Source organism: Mauremys reevesii, linkage group 8 (genome assembly GCF_016161935.1).
Source record: "Mauremys reevesii isolate NIE-2019 linkage group 8, ASM1616193v1, whole genome shotgun sequence".
In the NCBI taxonomy this organism is placed as follows: domain Eukaryota; kingdom Metazoa; phylum Chordata; order Testudines; family Geoemydidae; genus Mauremys; species Mauremys reevesii.
The window spans coordinates 42,091,825-42,113,638 of NC_052630.1; the positions used below are offsets into that span (position 1 = coordinate 42,091,825).

Genomic DNA, 21,814 nt, shown 5'->3' on the forward strand with positions numbered 1-21,814 from the left:
GCCCAGTATCCTGTCTTCTGAAAGTGGCCAATGCCAGGTGCTCCACAGGGACTGAACAGGACAGGACAATCATTGAGTGATCCATCCCCTGTCGTCCAGCCCCAGCTTCTGCAAGTCAGAGGTTTAGGAACACCCAGAGCGTGGGGTTGCATCCCTGATCATCTTTGCTAATAGCCATTGATGGACCTATCCTCCAGGAAATTATTTAGTCCTTTTTTGAACCTCGTTATACTTTTGGCCTTCACAATATCCTCCGGCAATGAGTTCCACAAGTTGACTGTGTGTTATGTGAAAAATACTTCCTTTTGTTTGTGTTAAACCTGCTGCCTATTAATTTCATTTGATGACCCCTAGTTCTTTGTGCTACAAGGAGTAAATAACACCTCCTGATTCACTTTCTCCACACCAGTCACGATTCCATAGACCTTTGCCATATCCCCCCTTAGTCCTCTCTTTTCCAAGTTGAACAGTCACAGTCTTTTAAATTGCTCCTCATATGGAAGCTGTTCAATATCCCGAAGCATTTTTGTTGCCCTTTTTTCCAGTTCTAATATATCTTTTTTGAGATGAGGTGGCCAGAACTGCACTGAGTATTCTAGGTGTGAGCGTACCAAGATTATGGAAAGTTGCAGGTCTCAGACTAGCAAAATTATCCCACTGCCAGCTTTGCAGCAGATGTGCCCAACAATATGCTTCCTCTTGCCCCTCCTCCTTGTGTGTTTGTGGGCAGGTTGATAATGAGACCAGAGACAATTTCCAAAGCAAAAACCTAATGGCTGATCCTTTGAGGGATGCTGGCACATAGCCCTCCCTTGGGGAGGCATTGAAGACCTCAACCACCAAAGTGCAATGAGCGTGACAGTCTCCTTCACAGTTTCTGCCATCAGGAACAGCCTTCATGCAGATCTCCAACATGTCCACTTCCCATTTCTTTCCTAATCTCATCTGCAAACATTCGCCCATTGCCTTTGCCTCTGAATGTCTCTTTCTCTTATTCACTGGCCATCTAACTGAATCCTTTAATTTATCCACCATCTCCATCCCACTCTTCTCTGTAATTATGCCATATACTACCTGCAGTTCTCATTATTTAACTCTGCAAAGCGGTTTTGGATAAGAGCTACTTCAGTGACAGGTGCTAGTGAAAACCCGCAGACAGATGCTGTGTGTATGAAAAGCACTGTCCACGATGAAATTTTATTGTACAAGTGGGTGTATAGTTCACACCCTCTCCCCACACACACACTGGCAGAATATCCACTCCCGCTGCTAGAGTTAATGACACTCCTCACACCAGGCACACATAATTCAGAAGGGTTAGAAAAAACAAAGTGCTCTCTTCCCAAAGGCTTCGTCAGTGGCCGCTTCACCTGCAATAAGAAATAAATCACTGTACAGCAGGAGCAGCCACCCGGACATTAATAATGGCCATGGTAATAATCACTGGCCATCTCTGATACACTGAGGTGCCTTCACCTAGGGCTATAAACCAACAGAACAAGTCCCCTATGTCATCCTGATTGGAGGTTCTTTGCAGTACCTGGCTGGGAGGAGGATTAACTTCCTATGAGCGAGGCTCCATGTATGAACCAGTGCCCCGCAGCACTGATTTGCTGATTTGACTGGAGTTTTACTGAAACAGCAAGGTGGGGAGTTGTCTCTGGGCTGGAACAGTGCCAAACCCTTCCCCATCTGCCCAGGGCGGTCAACGGCATAGTACAGTTCAATGGTTTGACCACGAGATGATGTGCTATGGGAAGGTGAGAGTGATCTATTACCATAGTATCAGAACACCTCACAATCCTGACTGTAGCTAGTCTCACAACCCCCGCACCCCCGCAGGCAGGGCAGTGCTGCTATCCCCATTGTATGGGTGGGGAACTGGGGCACAGAGAGTCAATGTGAGAGCTGAAATTGCACCCGGGTCTCACAGAACCCTGGTTAGTTTCCTAACCACTAGATTCCCCTTCCTCTGCAAAGCTCTGCCTGAAGACATGGGCCCAATATGGGTGTTAATGGGGACATGTGTCTGGGGAGATTCCCTCTGGGCTTTTATAGACAAAAGGGCCAGTTGGGGGCCCTGGATCTGAACCTGGAGCTGACTTCCCTCATGGTAGGGTAGAGAGTGGAGAAACGTGGAGATTGGCTCCAGGGTTTCAGTTCAGAGACATCTGTATGCATTTATCTCTTCAGTCATCCAAGCAGTTTTCTGGGAACCTGTGCCATGCTATGGAATGTGTCTGGCCCCCAAGCCCATTCCAGTTGCATCTCAAACCCTGTTCAGGGTTTCTACATGTCAGGAGTCTTGTCTGCCTACCTATTATTAGCGTCTAATGATCCCCGCTCTCCAAGGGAATTCCCTGTGCTGCACTATAGAGTGTCAGAGCCTAGCAATGGCTTTTCCCGCTGGCAGGCATCTCCTCTCCCATTCCTAGTGCTCTGTTTCTGCTCACTGCTCCCAGGGCACGGGGCTGCTCCCACGTGTACTTCTGAGCATGGGCCCATGCTGCCTGCCTTCCCAATGCCCACTCACACCTCGCCACGTCACCCAGCAGTGAGCCATTTTGCTCAGACCTCACTGCAATGACTAGAATTCCTGGATGGAACAGCCTGGATTATGAGAATTCAGACAACTGATGCTTTATGGGGTATTACTTGCTGGTGCAGAAACAAAGGTTGGTGGAAATTATGAGCTGCCTGGTAGCTTGAGTTTTCTGTCCCTACCTCCTGCTGAGATCAGGATGAATAGCCAGCCTGTCCAGTGATGGTGCACGGGTCCTGCTTGGAGAGAGCTGAGAGGCTGGAAATAAAGGTTAAAGTAAAAACAGAGGAGAGAAAAAGAGAGAGAGCCGAAACAGTTTGGCAATAAGTGACAGCCTGCCACCAGCTCAGAAAAGGCCAGTAACGCAGAATGTATAAAACCCATTGACCCTCATTGCCACTGTGAAATCCTTTCTGTGACACAGCTATTGGATATATGAACTTTAGGAACATTGGTATTGTGATGTTGCACTCCATATGTTTATGGAAATATGCTTATGAGTGTGAATATTATGTAATTAGAATGTGCTTCATGCAAAAGATAGAACCATAGAATATCAGGCTTGGAAGGGACCTCAGGAGGTCATAGAATCATAGAATCTCAGGGTTGGAAGGGATCTCAGGAGGTCATCTAGTCCAACTCCCTGCTCAAAGCAGGACCAAACCCAACTAAATCATCCCAGCCAGGGCTTTGTCAAGCCTGACCTTATAAACCTCTAAGGAAGGAGATTCCACTACCTCCCTAGGTAACCCATTCCAGTTCTTCACCACCCTACTAGTGAAAAAGTTTTTCCTAATATCCAGCCTAAACCTCCCCCTCTGCAACTTGAGACCATTACTCCTTGTTCTGTCATCTTCTACCACTGAGAACAGTCTAGATCCATGCTCTTTGGAACCCCCTTTCAGGTAGTTGAAAGCAGCTATCAAATCCCCCCTCATTCTTCTCTTCTGCAGACTAAACAATCCCAGTTCCCTCAGCCTCTCCTCATAAGTCATGTGTTCCAGCCCCCTAATCATTTTTGTTGCCCTCCGCTGGACTCTCTCCAATTTATCCACATCCTTCTTGTAGTGTGGGGCCCAAAACTGGACACAGTACTCCAAATGAGGCCTCACCAGTGCTGAGTAGAGGGGAATGATCACATCCCTTGATCTGCTGGAAATGCCCCTACTTATACAACCAAAAATGCCATTAGCCTTCTTGGCAACAAGGGCACACTGTTGACTCATATTCAGCTTTTCGTCCACCGTAACCCCTGGGTCCTTTTCTGCAGAACTGCTGCCCAGCCATTCGGTCCCTAGTCTGTAGCAGTGCATGGGATTCTTCCGTCCTAAGTGCAGGACTCTGCACTTGTCCTTGTTGAATCTCATCATATTTCTTTTGGCCCAATCCTCTAATTTGTCTAGGTCCCTCTGTATCCTAGCCCTACCCTCCAGCGTATCAACCACTCCTCCCAGTTTAGTGTCATCTGCAAACTTGCTAAGGGTGCAGTCCCTTAGTCATCTAGTCCAACCCCCTGCTCAAAGCAGGACCAATTCCCAACTAAATCATCCCAGCCAGGGCTTTGTCAAGACTGACCTTAAAAACCTCTAAGGAAGGAGATTCCACCATCTCCCGAGGTAACCCATTCCAGTGCTTCACCACCCTCCTAGTGAAAAAGTTTTTCCTAATATCCAACCTAAACCTCCCCCACTGCAACTTGAGACCATTACTCCTCGTTCTGTCATCAGGTACCACTGAGGACAGTCTAGATCCATCCTCTTTGGAACCCCCTTTCAGGTAGTTGAAAGCAGCTATCAAATCCCCCCTCATTCTTCTCTTCTGCAGACTAAATAATCCCAGTTCCCTCAGCCTCTCCTCATAAGTCATGTGCTCCAGCCCCCTAATCATTTTTGTTGCCCTCCGCTGGACTCTTTCCAATTTTTCCACATCCTTCTTGTAGATCTCTTGCAAGGTATCATTACAAAGCTTCTAATCTACAGCGTGTGTTCATCCTATTTGTATGTATGTATCATTCTTGTATCTAAAGCTAGAAATATGAAGTATTACTGTCATAGGTCTCACCCCCACTTAGAGCTGTTGGGTTCCAAAATGGGGACCTGCATGGACTCCTCTAAACTAAAATCCTAGTTTAGATCTGATAAAAGCTGCCACCACCCAATAATGTACGTGTATTGGGACACAGTCCTTCCCCAAAATCCTTGGGGATCCCAAGAGCCCCAAATCCATGGAGTTCTTACACCTAGGAGAAATAAACCATTCCCCCCTGCTTCCTCCCCCCTCCCTTTTCCTAGGAGAGATACCGGGATCCAACTACAGAGGAATGCCTTCCTCCTCCCTCCTCCCCTTTCCCTGAGAATTCACCCAAGGAAAGATCACCCAAGTCCTTAACAGAAAAGATTTATTAAAGAATAAAAAGAAAGTTACTGTCTCTGTAATACCAAGATGGAACAATACACAGGGTCTAAACTTATCAATCTCTGGAGAGAATCCCCCCTCCTTTCTTTCTCAGTAAAAGCAATAACAGTACAGAATTAAAGAAATTCTATAGCAAAACACAGAATTGCAAATACAGAAATAAAAGTATAAGAATACTAGTTCCTTGCTAATACTCACTAGCTTGAATAGAAGAATTTATTGCAGAAACCTGGGAGGACTTGATTAAGATGTCTGAACTCCCTTAACTCCCAAGAGAGACTCTCTAACACAAAGGATACAGGAAAAAAAAACTTCCCTCCACAGGGATTTGAAAATATCTTGTCCCTGATTGGTCCTCTGGTCAGGTGTTCACAGGTACTGCTTGTTAACCCTTTACAGGTAAAAAACAAACCTTAATCCTTAACTAAGTTCTATTGTAACTATGCAAAGTATGGGCCATTAATAATGGCTTGGAATCTTGATGGATCCCATTAACCAATACAATTGGTTGTAAATGGTTCTGTTTACTCGCAAACCTTCCTGGGTACATGCAGGCCAACCCTGAAAGAATGGAGAATGAGGTTTTACAGTGACATGTGATCATGTCACCTGGTACTGGAATCCATCTTAAACCTGGTGCTTTTCCATCTAGAAGGAAGGGTGAGAACCCGGAGAGAGACAGAGTATTGCCACCTTGTGCCAAAGCTATAAACAGAATAAAGGGGGATGCAGTCATGAGAAATGCCCTAGTTACTGCCTGAGCTGGAACTAACAAGAATGGTGCTGGGGAAGGGATTGGGCCCAGACTAAGAAGGAATCTAGTCTGTGAAAGAAGCTTATTGCAACATCTCTGAGGGTGAGATTTACCTGTATTCAGTTTCTTAAACATATTAGGCTTAGGGTATGTCTACACTATGAAATTAGGTTGAATTTATAGAAGTCGGGTTTTTAGAAATCGTTTTTATACAGTCAATTGTGTGTGTCCCCCCACACAAAATGCTCTAGGTGCATTAAGTCGGTGGACTGCATCCACAGTACCGAGGCTAGCATCGACTTCCGGAGCGTTGCACTGTGGGTAGCTGTGAATAGCTATCCCACAGTTCCCACAGTCTCCGCTGCCCATTGGGATTCTGGGTTGAGATCCCAATGCCTGATGGGGCAAAAACAGTGTCACGTGTGGTTCTGGGTACATGTCATCAGGCCCCCCTCTCCCTCCCTCCCTCCCTCCGTGAAAGCAAAGGCAGACAATTGTTTTGCGCCTTTTTTCCTGGGTTACCTGAGCAGATGACATACCACAGCAAGCATGGAGCCCACTCAACTTACCGTCACCGTACTTCTCCTGGATGCTGGCAGATGTGGGACTGCATTGCTACACAGCAGCAGCTCATTGCCTTTTGGCAGCAGACAGTGCATTACGATTGGTAGCCATCGTCATCGTATTCCTGGGTGCTCTTTTAGCTGACCTCGGTGAGATCGGGCAGGGGCTCCTGGGCAGACATGGGACTGACTCAGTCAGGTCATTCCCATCTTCTGCCAAGCACCCAGGAGATGACGATGGCTAGCAGTCATACTGAATCGTCTTCTGGCAAGCAGCCAGGAGATGACGATGGTTTGCAGTCGCACTGCACCGTCTGCTGCCAGCCTAAGATGTAAAAGATAGGTGGATCAAAACAAGAAATTGACCTGATTTGTTTTGTGAAATCAACGGCCTGCTAAACCCAGGATTTTGAGTTCAATCTTGAGGGGGCCATTCTGTGTGACAGTTGTTTGTGTTTCTCCTTGATGCAAAGCCACACCTTTTGTTGATTTTAATTCCCTGTAAGCCATGTCGTCAATTGCCCCTCCCTCCAACAGAGCAATGGCAGACAATTGTTTCATGCAAAACCAGGCGAGGAGGCAACAGCAGTGCGGTGACAAGAGGGACATGGTCATAGACTTCTCACAAAGTACGGGCCGGGCAATGTGCCCCATCAATGTGCACATCATGCTGATGAGCTCTGCAAACACGCTGGCCAAACAGGAAATGAAATTCAAAAGTTCACGGGCTTTTTCCTGTCTATCTGGCACAATGGATCACTCTGAGATAGCTCCTGGAGGCCAATACCATTGAATTGCATCCACACTATCCCAAATTCGACGTGGCAAGGCCGATTTCAGCACTCCCCTTGTCAGAGGTGGAGTAAAGAAATTGAAGTAAAAAAAAAAGGGGGTTAGTTGTGTGGACGGGTCCAGGGTTAAATCGAGGTAACGCTGCTAAATTCGACCTAAAGTCGTAGTGTAGACCAGGCCTTAGACTTGCATGTTTTGTTTTATTTTGCTTGGTAACTTACTTTGTTCTGACTGTTATTACTTGAAACCACTTAAATCCTACTTTTTATACCTAATAAAATCACTTTTGTTTATTAATTAACCCAGAGTAAGTGATTAATACCTGGGGGAGCAAACAGCATTGCATATCTCTCTATTAGTGTTATAGAAGGCGGACAGTTCATGAGTTTACCCTCTATAAGATTTACACAGAGAAAATGTACTTATTTGGGGTTTGGATCTCATTGGGATCTGGGTGTCTGGGTGCTGGAGAGAGGTGACCTGCTAATCTGTTTTCAATTAAATCTGCAGCTTTGGGGGCATGGTTCAGACCCAGGGTCTGTGTTGCAGCAGGCTTGCATGTCTGGCTCAACAAGGCAAGGTTCTGGAGTCCCAAGCTGACAGGGAAAATGGGCTCAGAGGTAGTTTCAGCACATCAGGTGACAGTCCCAAGGGGCTCTCTGTGACCAAATCCGTCACAGGTATACCTTGGCATGCCAATTAAATTATTGGAATTGAGTGTTGAGAGACTGGGGGGTGGGAGTGGGTGTATGCATGTGTGGGTGGGTGTGCAGGAACAGAAAGCAACAAGAATGAAAAAGATTGGAAATAAATATCAAGAGCACAGGGACAGAGACTTCCAAGAGAACAAGTGAGGAAAAAATGGAAGAGCAGGCAGCAGAATAGGACAGTGGGGAGAGCAGATAAAGAGACATGTACAGATGAAGGGCAAGTCTACACTGTAAATGTTGCATCTGCACAGCTGTGCCGCTGTAGCACTTTAATGAAGATGCTCTAGGCCCACAGGGGAGAGCTCTCCTGTTGGTGTAGTTCATCCACCTCCCTGAGAGGTGGTAGTCAGGTTGATGGGAGAAGCTCTCCCACCAACATAGTGCTGTCTACACGGTGTGAGGGGAGTGGGGGGTGTCAGGTTGGTATAACTACATCACTCAGGGGCTGTAGTGTAGACCAGACCTAAGTGATCTCTCCATTAAAGTGGAAATTCCTTTCAGCCGGAGAAAAGCCTTATGCGTCCATTTCACCCAACTAGTGCAAAACCTCTAATGGTGAAACATGAAGAAAGACATGTGCGAGGACATTCAATGCAAGCTGCTCCTAATCATCCTTTGTAGCAAAGTGCATCCAATCTGAGAAGGAGTCAGTGTATATACTATTGCCAGGGATATGCTAGAAGGCAAGAAATCTGGGCCAATAGTGAGCATAGCCTAGGATGGCAACCAGCCATGGGCACAGAGTTTGTCTATGGTGGCTGGTCAGTGACAGGCAGATAACAAGAGCCCAGTACGAGAGCCAAGCAGGGTATATGGAGCTTGGTATGTTGCCACAGCTCCCTAGCACACCAGACCATCACAGAGGCTTAATGCTTGTCTGTATGGCAGCACAGTGTGGACTACAAGGGTGAGAATTGTAGAGCGTGCTAATGGGTTGTGCTCTCTCTGCCTCACGTAGACCCTGCTGGTGCAAACTAAAAGGTACTAAAACTAAAAGGTACCAGATGGGCATGTAGATGAGAGGAATGGAGAGAGTAATGAAAATGAGTGATGACAGATGATGACATGGAATGCTTCTGTGCTGCAGGTGCATTGAGGTTTATCTGGGTCATGAAGGAGATGGGTCAGTATCTGACTACGTCTCTGGTAGACCCCCAAACATATGGCTGAAGGAGTGGAGGGGAAGGATCCCAGGCCTGGGAGCAATCTGGAATTGGGAGAGCAGGAGATGCCTTTGCAGAGAATTGTGTAGTAACAATAAGCCAGTGGAGCAGAGACAGAGACATTGCCAATGTGTAAATCTTCTCTGCTTTAAAGCATGGCATGCTCCAGTGGGGAAACTCGTGTGTGTGAAAAAGAGCAAATGCCAAGGTGCCAAAAGGCAGAACAGAGCTCCTGGAGGGAGATTTGTTTGCATTTATTTTCCCTGTTGCTCGTTTGCTTCCTGCTCTCAGGAGAGGGGACATTTTCATAGGCTGCTCACCTGAGCTGTGGGAGTGTCAGTCACAATTGTAACACCCTCCTCTCCTTGTGTCTGAACTCTGCTAGTCCAGAAAGGGATCGTCCAGCCGATTGTCTTTCTCACAGAAGGGATGCAAAGCAGCCTCTGGGGCTTTTCAGTGCAGCCAACCTCAGCTTTTTCCAAAAATCCCAGCAAGGGGTCTGGAGCCCACAGGCTGCTTTTTCAGTAATAGCTTCAAACAAAGGACTTTCCTCCAAAGAATTGATGTCATACCCACATGCCACGCCACTGCTGGGCTTGGTCATTGACACTCCCCAAGCTGGAGTGTTGCTAAAATGACCCACAACACTGGTCAAGGCTACTGAGTGCCCAGGACCCAGAAATCACCTGCTTTTCCAGTGGGAAAATCCATTGTTGCCAACTCCCATCACGGGGCTAATTCTCCCCAATCCAGGGGCAAGTCACTCACCCAGGGAGCTGAATGAGAATACGTGCCTTTCACACCACAAGCTTCAGCACATTTGTTCCAGAGGGAAGTTCAGCTATTTTGGCTTCCTGGCAGAAGATGCGAAAAGTAGCCATTGGTTCTCAATACACCATAAATAGCTCTCACACCAACAGGTCCATTTGGGGTGCTTTGAGAAATGCTTGTGCTGCCGCTGACCAGGCTGCATCTCCTCTCAGAAGAGAGGTCTTTGGTCTCAAGGACTTTTGAGTACCCACACCCATACAGCTTTCACCCGTACCAAATTCCCCAACAAGAAAAGCATTGCAGTATCAGTGGGAGCCAGTCAAAGCTGATGAAGAGCATACTCAGGTACCTACCAGCAAAGTGGCAGATACAGCCGCATCACAGAACCCGGCCCAAATGCAATGACATTTGGCTTCCCATTTATTTCATTCTAAATAAGCTTTGGGTAGGAACATTGGGCACGTCTCAACTTCCCCAGGCAGCCCTACTATTAGAGTATCTTGAAGGACTCTTAGCCTGGTATATAATTAATTGGATCACTCTCTCCCTAGTGTCCCAGTTTCAATACTCCAGGCTGCATCTGCCTGCTTGTCTCTGTGTTGCTGTCTCGAAGCTGTGCAGCAGGCTTTCCTTTTGCACTGAGGGGAAGCAAGTACACCACAGGAGCAACATTCAGTTTGTGAACCATTTTTCTGCTGTCAAATTAATTGAGACATCTGAACCAACAGAACACAGAGCCATTTCTCTTGTGGCTATAATGCTGTCAACAGGATGGAGCTGAAGGTGTATGAAGCAGCCTCTGGTTTTCTGGACCGTAGTCAATCACAATCATGCACACAGAGATAGAGAGTCAATTTTAGCCTGGAATGAGTGGGTGCCCCACTCATGAAAGATTCTGCCCAAATTCAGGGGTGAGTCCCTCGCACACCAGGGGTAAGTGGGTGTGAGTAGCACAGTAATGTAACTAGCATCAAGTTGGAAACCATCTTCCCTCTGGCCACCATGAATCTGCATCAACACTCTCCAGTTCATCCGGGACATGCTAACTTGGGCATTGCTTTCATCATTTCAGCCACCTCGCACCTCTTTGAATCCCACTGTTGGCTCCCCCTCCTCCATTGCATCACATTCCCCCCACCTCTCAGGTCCTTTGAACTCTGCCCCTCTCTGCTTATCTGCTCTTCATGAGTCATCACCCTCCACCAGCACTGTGAGCTTCCTCCACATGCTTGTCCAGTTCTGTCCCTGCCATTTTAATGCTTTCCTCCCAGCACTCAGCCATAAAGTCGCTACCCTGTCCTCCTTCAAATCCTACCTGCCGACTCACTTCTACCATAGTGATGATGTGAAATCACCTGTTGTAAATGGCTAGGCAATTTGTCACTGGGGATTGCTGATTAATTTGTCAAGACCTTTCTGGCAATTAACTGCCCCAGAGTGAACAGAATTGGGCTGTATTTTAAAGAATCCCTATTGAGGTTGCAGGAACAAACCATCCCGATGTGTAGAAAGAATAGTAAATATGGCAGGTGACCAGCTTGGCTTAACAGTGAAATCCTTGCTGATCTTAAATGCAAAAAAAGAAGCTTACAAGAAGTGGAAGACTGGACAAATGACCAGGGAGGAGTATAAAAATATTGCTCAGGCATGCAGGAGTGAAATTAGGAAGGCCAAATCACACTTGGAGTTGCAGCTAGCAAGAGATGTTAAGAGTAACAAGAAGGGTTTCTTCAGATATGTTAACAACAAGAAGAAAGTCAAAGAAAGTGTGGGCCCCTTACTGAATGAGGGAGGCAACCTAGTGACAGAGGATGTGGAAAAAGCTAATGTACTCAGTTCTTTTTTTGCCTCTGTCTTCACAAACAAGGTCAGCTCCCAGACTGCTGCACTGGGCAACACAGTATGGGGAGAAGGTGACCAGCCCTCTGTGGAGAAAGAAGTAGTTCGGGACTATTTAGAAAAACTGGACGAGCACAAGTCCATGGAGCCAGATGCGCTGCATCCGAGGGTGCTAAAGGAGTTGGCGGATGTGATTGTAGAGCCATTGGCCATTATCTTTGAAAACTCATGGCAATCGGGTGAGGTCCCGGATGACTGGAAAAAGGCTAATGTAGTGCCCATCTTTAAAAAAGGGAAGAAGGAGGATTCGGGGAACTATAGGCCAGTCAGCCTCACCTCAGTCCCTGGAAAAATCATGAAGCGGATCCTCAAGGAATCAATTCTGAAGCACTTAGAGGAGAGGAAAGTGATCAGAAACAGTCAGCATGGATTCACCAAGGGCAAGAAATATCTGACTAACCTAATTGCTTTCTATGATGAGATAACTGGGTCTGTGGATGAGGGGAAAGCAGTGGATGTGTTATTCCTTGACTTTAGCAAAGCTTTTGATACGGTGTCCCACAGTATTCTTGCCAGCAAGTTAAAGAAGTATGGGCTGGATGAATGGACTATACGGTGGATAGAAAGCTGGCTAGATTGTCGGGCTTAATGTGTAGTGATCAATGGCTCCATGTCTAGTTGGCAGCCAGTTTCAAGCGGAGTGCCCGAAGGATTGGTCCTGGGGCCGGTTTTGTTCAATATCTTCATTAATGATCTGGAGGATGGTGTGGACTGCACTCTTAGCAAGTTAGCAGATGACACTAAACTGGGAGGAGTGGTAGATACGCTGGAGGGTAGGGATAGGATACAGAGGGACTTAGACAAATTAGAGGATTGGGCCAAAAGAAACCTGATGAGGTTCAACAAGGACAAGTGCAGAGTCCTGCACTTCGGATGGAAGAATCCCATTCACTCTTACAGACTAGGGACCAAATGGCTAGGAAGCAGTTCTGCAGAAAAGGACCTAGGGGTTACAGTGGCCGAGAAACTGGATATGAGTCAACAGTGTGCCCTTGTTGCCAAGAAGGCTAATGGTATTTTGGGCTGTATAAGTAGGAGCATTACCAGCAGACCGAGGGACGTGATCATTCTCCTCTATTTGACATTGGTGAGGCCTCATCTGGAGTACTGTGTCCAGTTTTGGGCCCCACACTGCATGAAGGATGTGGAAAAACTGGAAAGAGTCCAGCGGAAGGCAACAAAAACGATTAGGGGGCTGGAGCACATGACTTATGAGGAGAAGCTGAGGGAACTGGGATTGTTTAGTCTGCAGAAGAGAAGAATGATGGGGGGATTTGATAGCTGCTTTCAATTATCTGAAGAGGGTTCCAAAGAGGATGGATCTAGACTGTTCTCAGTGGTAGCAGATGACAGAACAAGGAGCAATGGTCTCAAGTTGCAGTGGGGGAGGTTTAGGTTGGATATTAGGAAAAACGTTTTCACTAGGAGGGTGGTGAAGCACTGGAATGGGTTACCTTGGGAGGTGATGGAATCTCCTTCCTTAGAGGTTTTTAAGGTCAGGCTTGACAAAGCCCTGGCTGGGATGATTTAGTTGGGAATTGGTCCTGCTTTGAGCAGGGGCTATGATTCTATGATTCTATGATCACACCATGGCATTCTCTCAGGGTTTGTTGATGTGTGACATTTTAAATAATACAACCCCCAGAAGCTGGCAGGCAGCATGAAGCTGGACTTAAGGCTAGAGATACATATCAGTAATTTAAGGGTAGGAAACATTACAAGAATGTCACAATTATCCCCAAAGTGAGCCTTACCACCCAAGACATTCACAGCTGAAGTTATGTGTAAAAGAAATCCAAACGTGGTGAGGTATGGGAATGCACAGTTATGGCACCCAAGGAAGCTTAACTCTGCCCAGCAGTGATGCCATGAGGGGAAAAACCTGAAAAAGTGGTCTCTCTTTAAACATCAGTTGAATCTATTCTGGGATCACAAACACTAGAAAGCCTTCAGTATAATCCTATGGTGACTGTGTGGTGTCACTACGGGGCAGAATAAAGGCTATTTGGATGCCTTCCTTATGCATTTCCATGATTTACTTTGCCAGGTGTATACCGTACCTTGCTGAAGTTTTGGCAGGACTGAGTGCTCCGAGAGGAAAACATAGGGCCAGGCAGTTAGCTTCCCTAAGAAGGTAACAGGACTGTTAAGATGATGTAGCTCATTCTACAGCTCAGCATAGGGGAAGATTGGGGTTGTGCTGGAGTGGGACAGGGCCATGCCACTGGGCCAAAGTGTGGGACACATTTTGTGAAGACTCAGATTGTGGGACACACACAAATCATTCATGGAGGGAAATGTCAGTGTTCTGGGATTCCTTCCTTTGGTGTAAATACCTCTCGCTACAGAATCAGCTGCATGGGTCTGCATTTCTGATGGAAATAACATTCAAACACGAAACGTGTGGAATGTGGGGAGCACAAGGGACTAAAGGAAGGAGATTCCACCACCTCCCGAGGTAACCCATTCCAGTGCTTCACCACCCTCCTAGTGAAAAAGTTTTCCCTAATATCCAACCTAAACCTCCCTCACTGCAACTTGAGACCATTACTCCTCATTCTGTCATCTGGTACCACTGAGAACAGTCTAGATCCATCCTCTTTGGAACCCCCTTTCAGGTAGTTGAAAGCAGCTATCAAATCTCCCCTCATTCTTCTCTTCTGCAGACTAAACAATCCCAGTTCCCTCAGCCTCTCCTCATAAATCATGTGCTCCAGCCCCCTAATCATTTTTGTTGCCCTCCGCTGGACTCTTTCCAATTTTTCCACATCCTTCTTCTAGTGTGGGGCTCAAAATTGGTAGGGGGCTCAGGGCTGGGGTAGGGGGTTGGGGTGTGGAGCGCTTACCTGGAGCAGCTCCCGTTTGGTGCAAGGGGTGCAGGTGGGGATGTGGGTGTGTGTGCAGGAGTCAGGGTGGGCAGGGGACTGGGAATGTGTGTGGGGGTGCAGGAGTCAGGGAGGGCAGGAGGATGGGGATGGGGGGCAGAGGATGTCAGGGGTTGCAGGAGTCAGTAAGGTCAGGCGGCTGGGAGTGTGTGAGGTGGGTGCAGGAGTCAGGGCACGGGGTGCAGGACCTGGGAGGGAGTTAGGGTGCAGGAGCAGGCTGGGGGTTCGGGTGCAGGGTTTGGCCAGGAGTTAGGATGCAAGAGGGGGCTCAGGGTTGGGGCAGGAGGTTGGGGTGTGGAGCGCTTACCTGGGGCATCTCCCATTTGGTGCAAAGGGTGGGGGTGGGGATGAGGGGGGGTGCAGAAGCTTCTGTTTTGTGCTCAGAGTGGGGGTGGGGATATGGGGGGCCAGGAGTCAAGGAGGGCAGGGGGCTGGGGATGTGTGAGGGGGTGAAGGAGTCAGGGCTGGGTGTGTGTGAGAGGGATGCAGGAGTCAGGGAGGGTAGGGGTCTGGGGTCGTGTGAGGGGTTCAAGAGTCAGAGTTTGGCGTGCAGGGGCTGGGACGGAGTTAGGGTGCAGGAGCAGGCTGGGGGTTGGGGTGCAGGGTCTATCAAGGAGTTAGGATGCAGGAGGGGCCCAGGGTTGGGGCAGGAGTTTGGGGTGTTAAGTGCTTACCTGGGGCAGCTCCCATTTGGTGCAAAGGGGTGCAGGTGGGAATGTGTGAGTGGTTGCAGGAGCTCCCATTCGGTGCTCAGGGTGGGGACGGGAATGGGGGGGTGCGGGAGTTAGGGCATGGGGGGGCTGGGTATGTGTGGGGTGCAGAAGTCAGGGAGGGCAGGGGTCTGGAGGTGTGTGAAGAGGGTGCAGGAGTCAGGGCAGGGGCTGAGGGTGTGGGCTGGAATCATGGGGGTGCTCCCAGCCCCTTGCCCTGAGCAGCTCACAGCAGTGGGCTGGGGGGTGGTATGTGTAAAGTGAGTGCTGGGGCCCCACCTTTGCTCTGCCCTGCCCCAATTTCATCACCTTCCCCAAGGCCCCACCCCCGCCTCTTCTCCACCTCCTCCCCTGAGCACGCTGTGGCCCTGCTCCTCTCTCTCCCTCCCGGAGCAACCTGAGCCCCGTCAAACAGCTGCTTGGTGGTGGGGGAAGCGCTGGGGGCAGGAACGTGTCATGCTAGGGGGAGGAGGTGGGGGAGGGGAAAGCTTGGCTGCCGGTGGGTGTGGAGCCTACAGCAGGAGTCTCAGGAGCCGGCAGGATGAAGCTTCTGCCCCCACAGCTGCCTGGCCCTGGGCCCCCTGTTGTTGGGGGGCTCCATCCCAGGGCACCCTGTGTTTTACTGTAAATCCACCTCTGATCCTGGGGTGGAAGTTTTCAGTTCTCCCACTCTCTTAGGCAGGGCCCAGGGGTACCATAGGGTGTGGATCAATCATGCTTACCCAGCAGATCCTACCAAGCCCAGGCACCTGAGGTTTTTCCCTTCAGGAATGTATGATCAGTGGGGTATATAGTGACCAATCAGCCTTCTTAAACCAAAGTACTGTTTACTCTGCCCTAGCAACAAAGTATAAGAGAGAAAAGATTATAATGCTACAAGCAGTTTACACATGTCTATCTTACCTGAAGTCCTACCATTCTGTGAGGTAACCCAGGCAGGTCTAACTTCTTCAGGCACCCCCAGTGGGGTCCTGTGGCTCAGTCTGGTTCAGCTGGACAACAGTTGCCCCTCTCTGGAGGAAGAGTCACTTATAAACCCTGCATTAGTTCTTCTGTTCTTCTTTGTTCCCAGCCTTTGACCCTTCTGGTCAAAACCAGTACTGTGGACTCAGCAGGAGATTGAGGGAGAGTCCTCAGAGCCAGTGGCTGTGCCATTGCCCTTAACAACTCTCAAGTGTTTGCTCAGGGCTGGCTTATCTTGAGCCATTCTTTTGCCTCCTGACTGTTTTTCCAGTCAGGTTCCTGTTGAATTAAATCACTATATCGATACAGAAAAACCCCAGTAACCAGGCCAGTCGTCATACATCATCACAGGGCATCTCCCAATCCATAATCCCCAGTTCACCAGTGTGTGCTGCTTTGCAGAACTCTGGAGCAAGCACAAAGAGGCCAGAGCAGCCCAGTCAGTGAGGCCAAACTGACAATTGTGCTGCCTGGAGCAGTACAAAGCAGTCAAGTCATAGTGCTGAATCTGGCCTTTGATTTGCTAGGACACAGCCATGGGACTTTTAACAGCACTGTCAGTTGGCACCTTTCCCATGAACACTGCAGAACTATGTCCCCTCCACAGGAGAACTCGACACTGGGTACAGTCCCCCTTGCCCCACTAACTCGCGTCAGCCATCAGAACTGCGGCATGCAAAGTGGCTGTCAAGGAAGGGTGATGATTGGCTGAGTTACCTCTGATATCACAATGGGTCCTGTCAGAAGATGGCTCCTTTAATGAGGGTTGAGCTCAGCTACACCTGTGCCAGGCTTAGCCCATTTCCCCAGGTGGTAGGAATGAGTACATGTACAGGGGTCATATGATGGGGATAATGTGACTGTAAACCAGGTTTGGCTGTGGCATTTAGGGGAGGGACTCCAGGGAGAGCAGATGTGGGGCGCAGTGCTCCAGAAAAGGGTGAGGAACTAGCCAAGGAAGGACCAATGAGGAGGCTCTAGGAAGGTGAGAGACAGGACTGGATAGATTACACTGGTCTACAATTTTTGAGAAGTCGTCTGCTTCAGAGATAAAATGTGCTATTTATTATGTATTTTGATGTGCTGAATTCAAATATGACAATTAAAACAACTGATTGGCTACTGTTTCTAAGTTATTTAAGTTTTTACATTTTATGTCTATGTATATTGTGTAGATAGTAGAGTTTTAATCATAAATTGTAAACCTAGGTCTTTTCATGTGTTTATGGTTGCTTTACATGATAATATTTCACCTGTCCTGTTTATGTAACACTTTAAAAATCAGCAAAAGGGTTATATAAATAAAATTTATTATGAAACAAAAGGCAAAAAACTATTATGTACATAGTTTAGTCCTATTCAGTGTCTACTCGGCGCTTCTTGGCTTGTCTCTTGTATTCATTAAATGGAGCATCTCTTGTCACTGTCCAGCAATAGTCTGCAAGCATTGATGGGCTCCATTTGCCCTGATAGCGTTTCTCCATTGTTGCAATGTCCTGGTGAAATCGCTCGCCGTGCTCGTCGCTCACTGCTCCGCAGTTCGGTGGAAAAAAATCTAGATGAGAGTGCAAAAAATGTATCTTTAGTGACATGTTGCAACCAAGGCTTTTGTATCCCTTGAGGAGGTTTTCCACCAACAACCTGTAGTTGTCTGTCTTGTTGTTTCTGAGAAAATTTATTGCCACTAACTGGAAGGCTTTCCATGCCGTCTTTTCGTTGCCACGCAGTGCATGGTCAAATGAATCATCTCGAAGAAGTTCACGAATCTGAGGACCAACAAAGATACCTTCCTTTATCTTAGCTTCACTTAACCTTGGAAATTTTCCACGGAGGTACTTGAAAGCTGCTTGTGTTTTGTCAATGGCCTTGACAAAGTTCTTCATCAGACCCAGCTTGATGTGTAAGGGTGGTAACAAAATCTTCCTTGATTCAACAAGTGGTGGATGCTGAACACTTTTCCTCCCAGGCTCCAATGACTGTCGGAGTGGCCAATCTTTCTTGATGTAGTGGGAATCTCTTGCACGACTATCCCCTTCGCAGAGAAAACAGCAGTACTTTGTGTATCCAGTCTGCAGACCAAGCAAGAGAGCAACAACCTTCAAATCGCCACAAAGCTGCCACTGATGTTGGTCATAGTTTATGCACCTCAAAAGTTGTTTCATGTTGTCATAGGTTTCCTTCATATGGACTGCATGACCAACTGGAATTGATGGCAAAACATTGCCATTATGCAGTAAAACAGCTTTAAGACTCATCTTTGATGAATCAATGAACAGTCTCCACTCATCTGGATCGTGAACGATGTTGAGGGCTGCCATCACACCATCGATGTTGTTGCAGGCTACAAGATCACCTTCCATGAAGAAGAATGGGACAAGATCCTTTTGACGGTCACAGAACATGTAAACCCTGACATCACCTGCCAGGAGATTCCACTGCTGTAGTCTGGAGCCCAACAGCTCTGCTTTACTCTTGGGTAGTTCCAAATCCCTGACAAGGTCATTCAGTTCACCTTGTGTTATGAGGTGTGGTTCAGAGGAGGAGGATGGGAGAAAATGTGGGTCCTGTGACATTGATGGTTCAGGACCAGAAGTTTCATCCTCTTCCTCGTCTGACTCAAGTGAGAATGATTCTGGTGCATCAGGAACCGGCAGTCCTTCTCTGTGGGGTACTGGGCGTATAGCTGATGGAATGTTTGGATAATGCACAGTCCACTTTTTCTTCTTTGACACACCTTTCCCAACTGGAGGCACCATGCAGAAGTAACAATTGCTGGTATGATCTGTTGGCTCTCTCCAAATCATTGGCACTGCAAAAGGCATAGATTTCCTTTTCCTGTTCAACCACTGGTGAAGATTTGTTGCACAAGTGTTGCAGCATATGTGTGGGGCCCACCTCTTGTCCTGATCTCCAGTTTTGCGGCCAAAATAAAGGTGATAGGCTTTCTTAACCATAGTGGTTACACTGCACTTTTGTGATGCAAAAGTCACTTCACCACAAACAAAGCAGAAGTTATCTGCACTGTTCACACAAGTACGAGGCATCTCTGCTCACTTTGGCTAAACAGAAATGTGTCCCTTTGCAAAATCAAACACTGACAAATAAGAGAGCACAACACTGTATGATTTCTAGAGCTGATATAGGGCAATTTGTTCAGCAGAGTGATGTAAGCTTTGTTGTGATTGCATCATCCATGACTTCTAGGAATAACATGATGCAATTCATATCATGTATGATGCAATACCAGCTTCAGATTGCATCATTCATTGTTTTGCCTAAAAAGCAAGTACTGTCCAAACCCAGTCATAGATTTATTCATAGATCCAGTCAAAGATGTATTTTAGTCATTTCTGGTTTAAATTGAGATCCCTTCCCTTTATAACTCACTTATCCTCCGCTATTCCCAAGTCAAGGGTCGTATATACTGACCGAATAGCATATCTTGAAAACTAGAGCCAATCAACAATTTTAAGCATCATTTTCGTTCTCAGTGACCCAGAATTAGTAAAGTTGGACTACATTTATTTCAGAAGCATTTTGCCTGTAGAGCAGTGTTATTGGAGATGGACAGCCTACTTGTTAAGGGCCCCATTGCAGGAACACATAGTGGCAAGTGGGTGTGGATTCCCCCTATGGTGTCACCATTTGAGGCGGGCAGCACCCCCCCCCCTCCACCAATAAGGAGTGGGGAGGAGGGGTGTGACTGGGACCCAGAAGGGCTGAAAGTAAGGATAGCTGGCGAACAGGCGAGACCCTTGAAGGAAGGGCTGGGCCCAGCCAGAGTCGGGTGAAATACTGATTTTTGATCTTTCCTAGGACTTTGATAACTCTGGAGGGGGTGGACTTTCATGTCTTAAATGGAGGGCTAAGGCAACTCAGTGAGTTAAGAAGTGCTGGAAGCCAGTAGCTCCTCATCTGAGAGAGGGGGACTGAGGCAGCAGATGGGCCCAAAGCCAGATCAGGTAGGTCCCTGCTACTGTGCCACTTAAGAGTGACCGGCGCAATTGACCTGGCTCTCTCTCTTAGTCTAGAATCATAAATTAGGTTCAACAACTATTAATAATTTAGCTTAATTGCAACGTAATTTCTGCAAATGGAGTTTATGCACAAGAGTTCAATGGGTTTAACTACAGGGAAAGTTCAGAGAGCCTATGCCATTCTGTCACTGAGGACATTCAGGACAAAGAATATTTTGACACTGAGTGATAAATCTCTTAAAAGTTCCACTTTACAACTAATTTTAAGCCCTAAACTAATTAACAGATTTACTTGTAAAGTCTCTGAAAATTCATTCTGTACTGAAAGACTAAGTGCTGTAAGTTTGAGGAGGACACATTTTATTTTTCATCAAAATAGAAAGCTTGACTCCATGCTTTCAGGGCAAAACTTAACTCATAAACACTGAGCTAGGACCAGTGCCTCCATAGTGCCCTCAGCTTTTTGCTCTGCTTCAGCTTTCCTCTCCATCTCCAAGTGCTACAAAAACCTCTACTTTTCTCTCAGATTGTGTTTAAAGTATAAGGGCAATTTTTTGCCTCATTTTTGAATGTCAGGAGACTCCTGAAAAGGAGCCTTAAGGTTGCTTCAATTTCTCCTGTTCCTTGGGAAGATTCATACTTTACAAATTTGTTTTGAACTCCAGCAAACTCCAGAATGCTAGCCAATGCCATCCTTAGGCTGTGTCCACACTTAAAACACTTTGAAGCATGTGTGGGTTTAAAGTGTGGGCTGAAAGATTCTTGAACAAAGATATTCAGGCAAGAAACAAGTTCAGCAACTAAAATAAATTTATCACATCTGACCACAGGAATTTCTTCAAGTTCCTATATGTTACAATGAGCAAAAATAGGAAGACCATCTGCAACAGTTCTATCTAATGACTCTCAAAAATCTTACACACTCATCACTGTGGATCCTTAATGCCCCAACACTTATATAATTAATGATTTCCCTATAAACTGGCTCATAATCTGCTACTCTCAATCTGGATTGAGTGGGTGCAGGTAGTCTGCCACTTCTTAATGTCCTGTAAAAATACAGCCAGGTTTAGAATTCTAGCGGTCTCATTGAGGTATGTTATCTTACATGGAAAGTCGTTTTCCCAGCCTCCCTTGTTAATATTATTATTTAATGGTAGCATAGAGGGGTCCTCAAAGGGTCAGTGTCCCATAGTGCTGGGCACTGCATGCAGACACAGATAAACCCATTCCTGGACCTGTGTTATTTCTTACCCTAATTCCTATCTCAGAAGCCCTGGCATGTGCTTTAGGAAGAGAATTCTTTGTGACGTACCTGGAGAAAATCACTTTTAATTTAAATTAACTACTTACAAAGAAGAGGAAATTAACTGAGGAGTTGGGAAATAAATGAGCGGTGGGGCTGAAATGAAAGCTTGCCTGGAAATTTCAGATACGCAGGGACTCACGCATCCAGCAAAGGCAACTGGTTGCACTTAATTAAAATTATCATCATGCAGAAATACCTAATTAAATTCAGGCACCTGTAGCCAGACAACTGCAGTATTATCCGTTAGATACAGTGGCAGAGATATTTCCCGCTGAACTCAGCATCTCTCTGCTGGCATCACATCAGATCTGCTGCCGATTAATGTGGGCTTCTGCACATCAAGCACGTTTAATTTTGAAGT

General features: G+C 47.0%; 1 long non-coding RNA gene across 1 annotated transcript; it reads right to left on the bottom strand.

Annotated features, from left to right (window-relative positions):
* Positions 1 to 1,139: 1,139 nt before the first annotated feature.
* Positions 1,140 to 16,795, bottom strand: LOC120371099. Its single transcript, XR_005584139.1, has 3 exons — positions 16,108 to 16,795; positions 2,725 to 2,800; positions 1,140 to 1,370 (listed from the first exon to the last, which is right to left on the bottom strand). It is a non-coding gene; the product is annotated as an uncharacterized LOC120371099 (long non-coding RNA).
* Between the last annotated feature and the right edge of the window lie 5,019 nt (positions 16,796 to 21,814).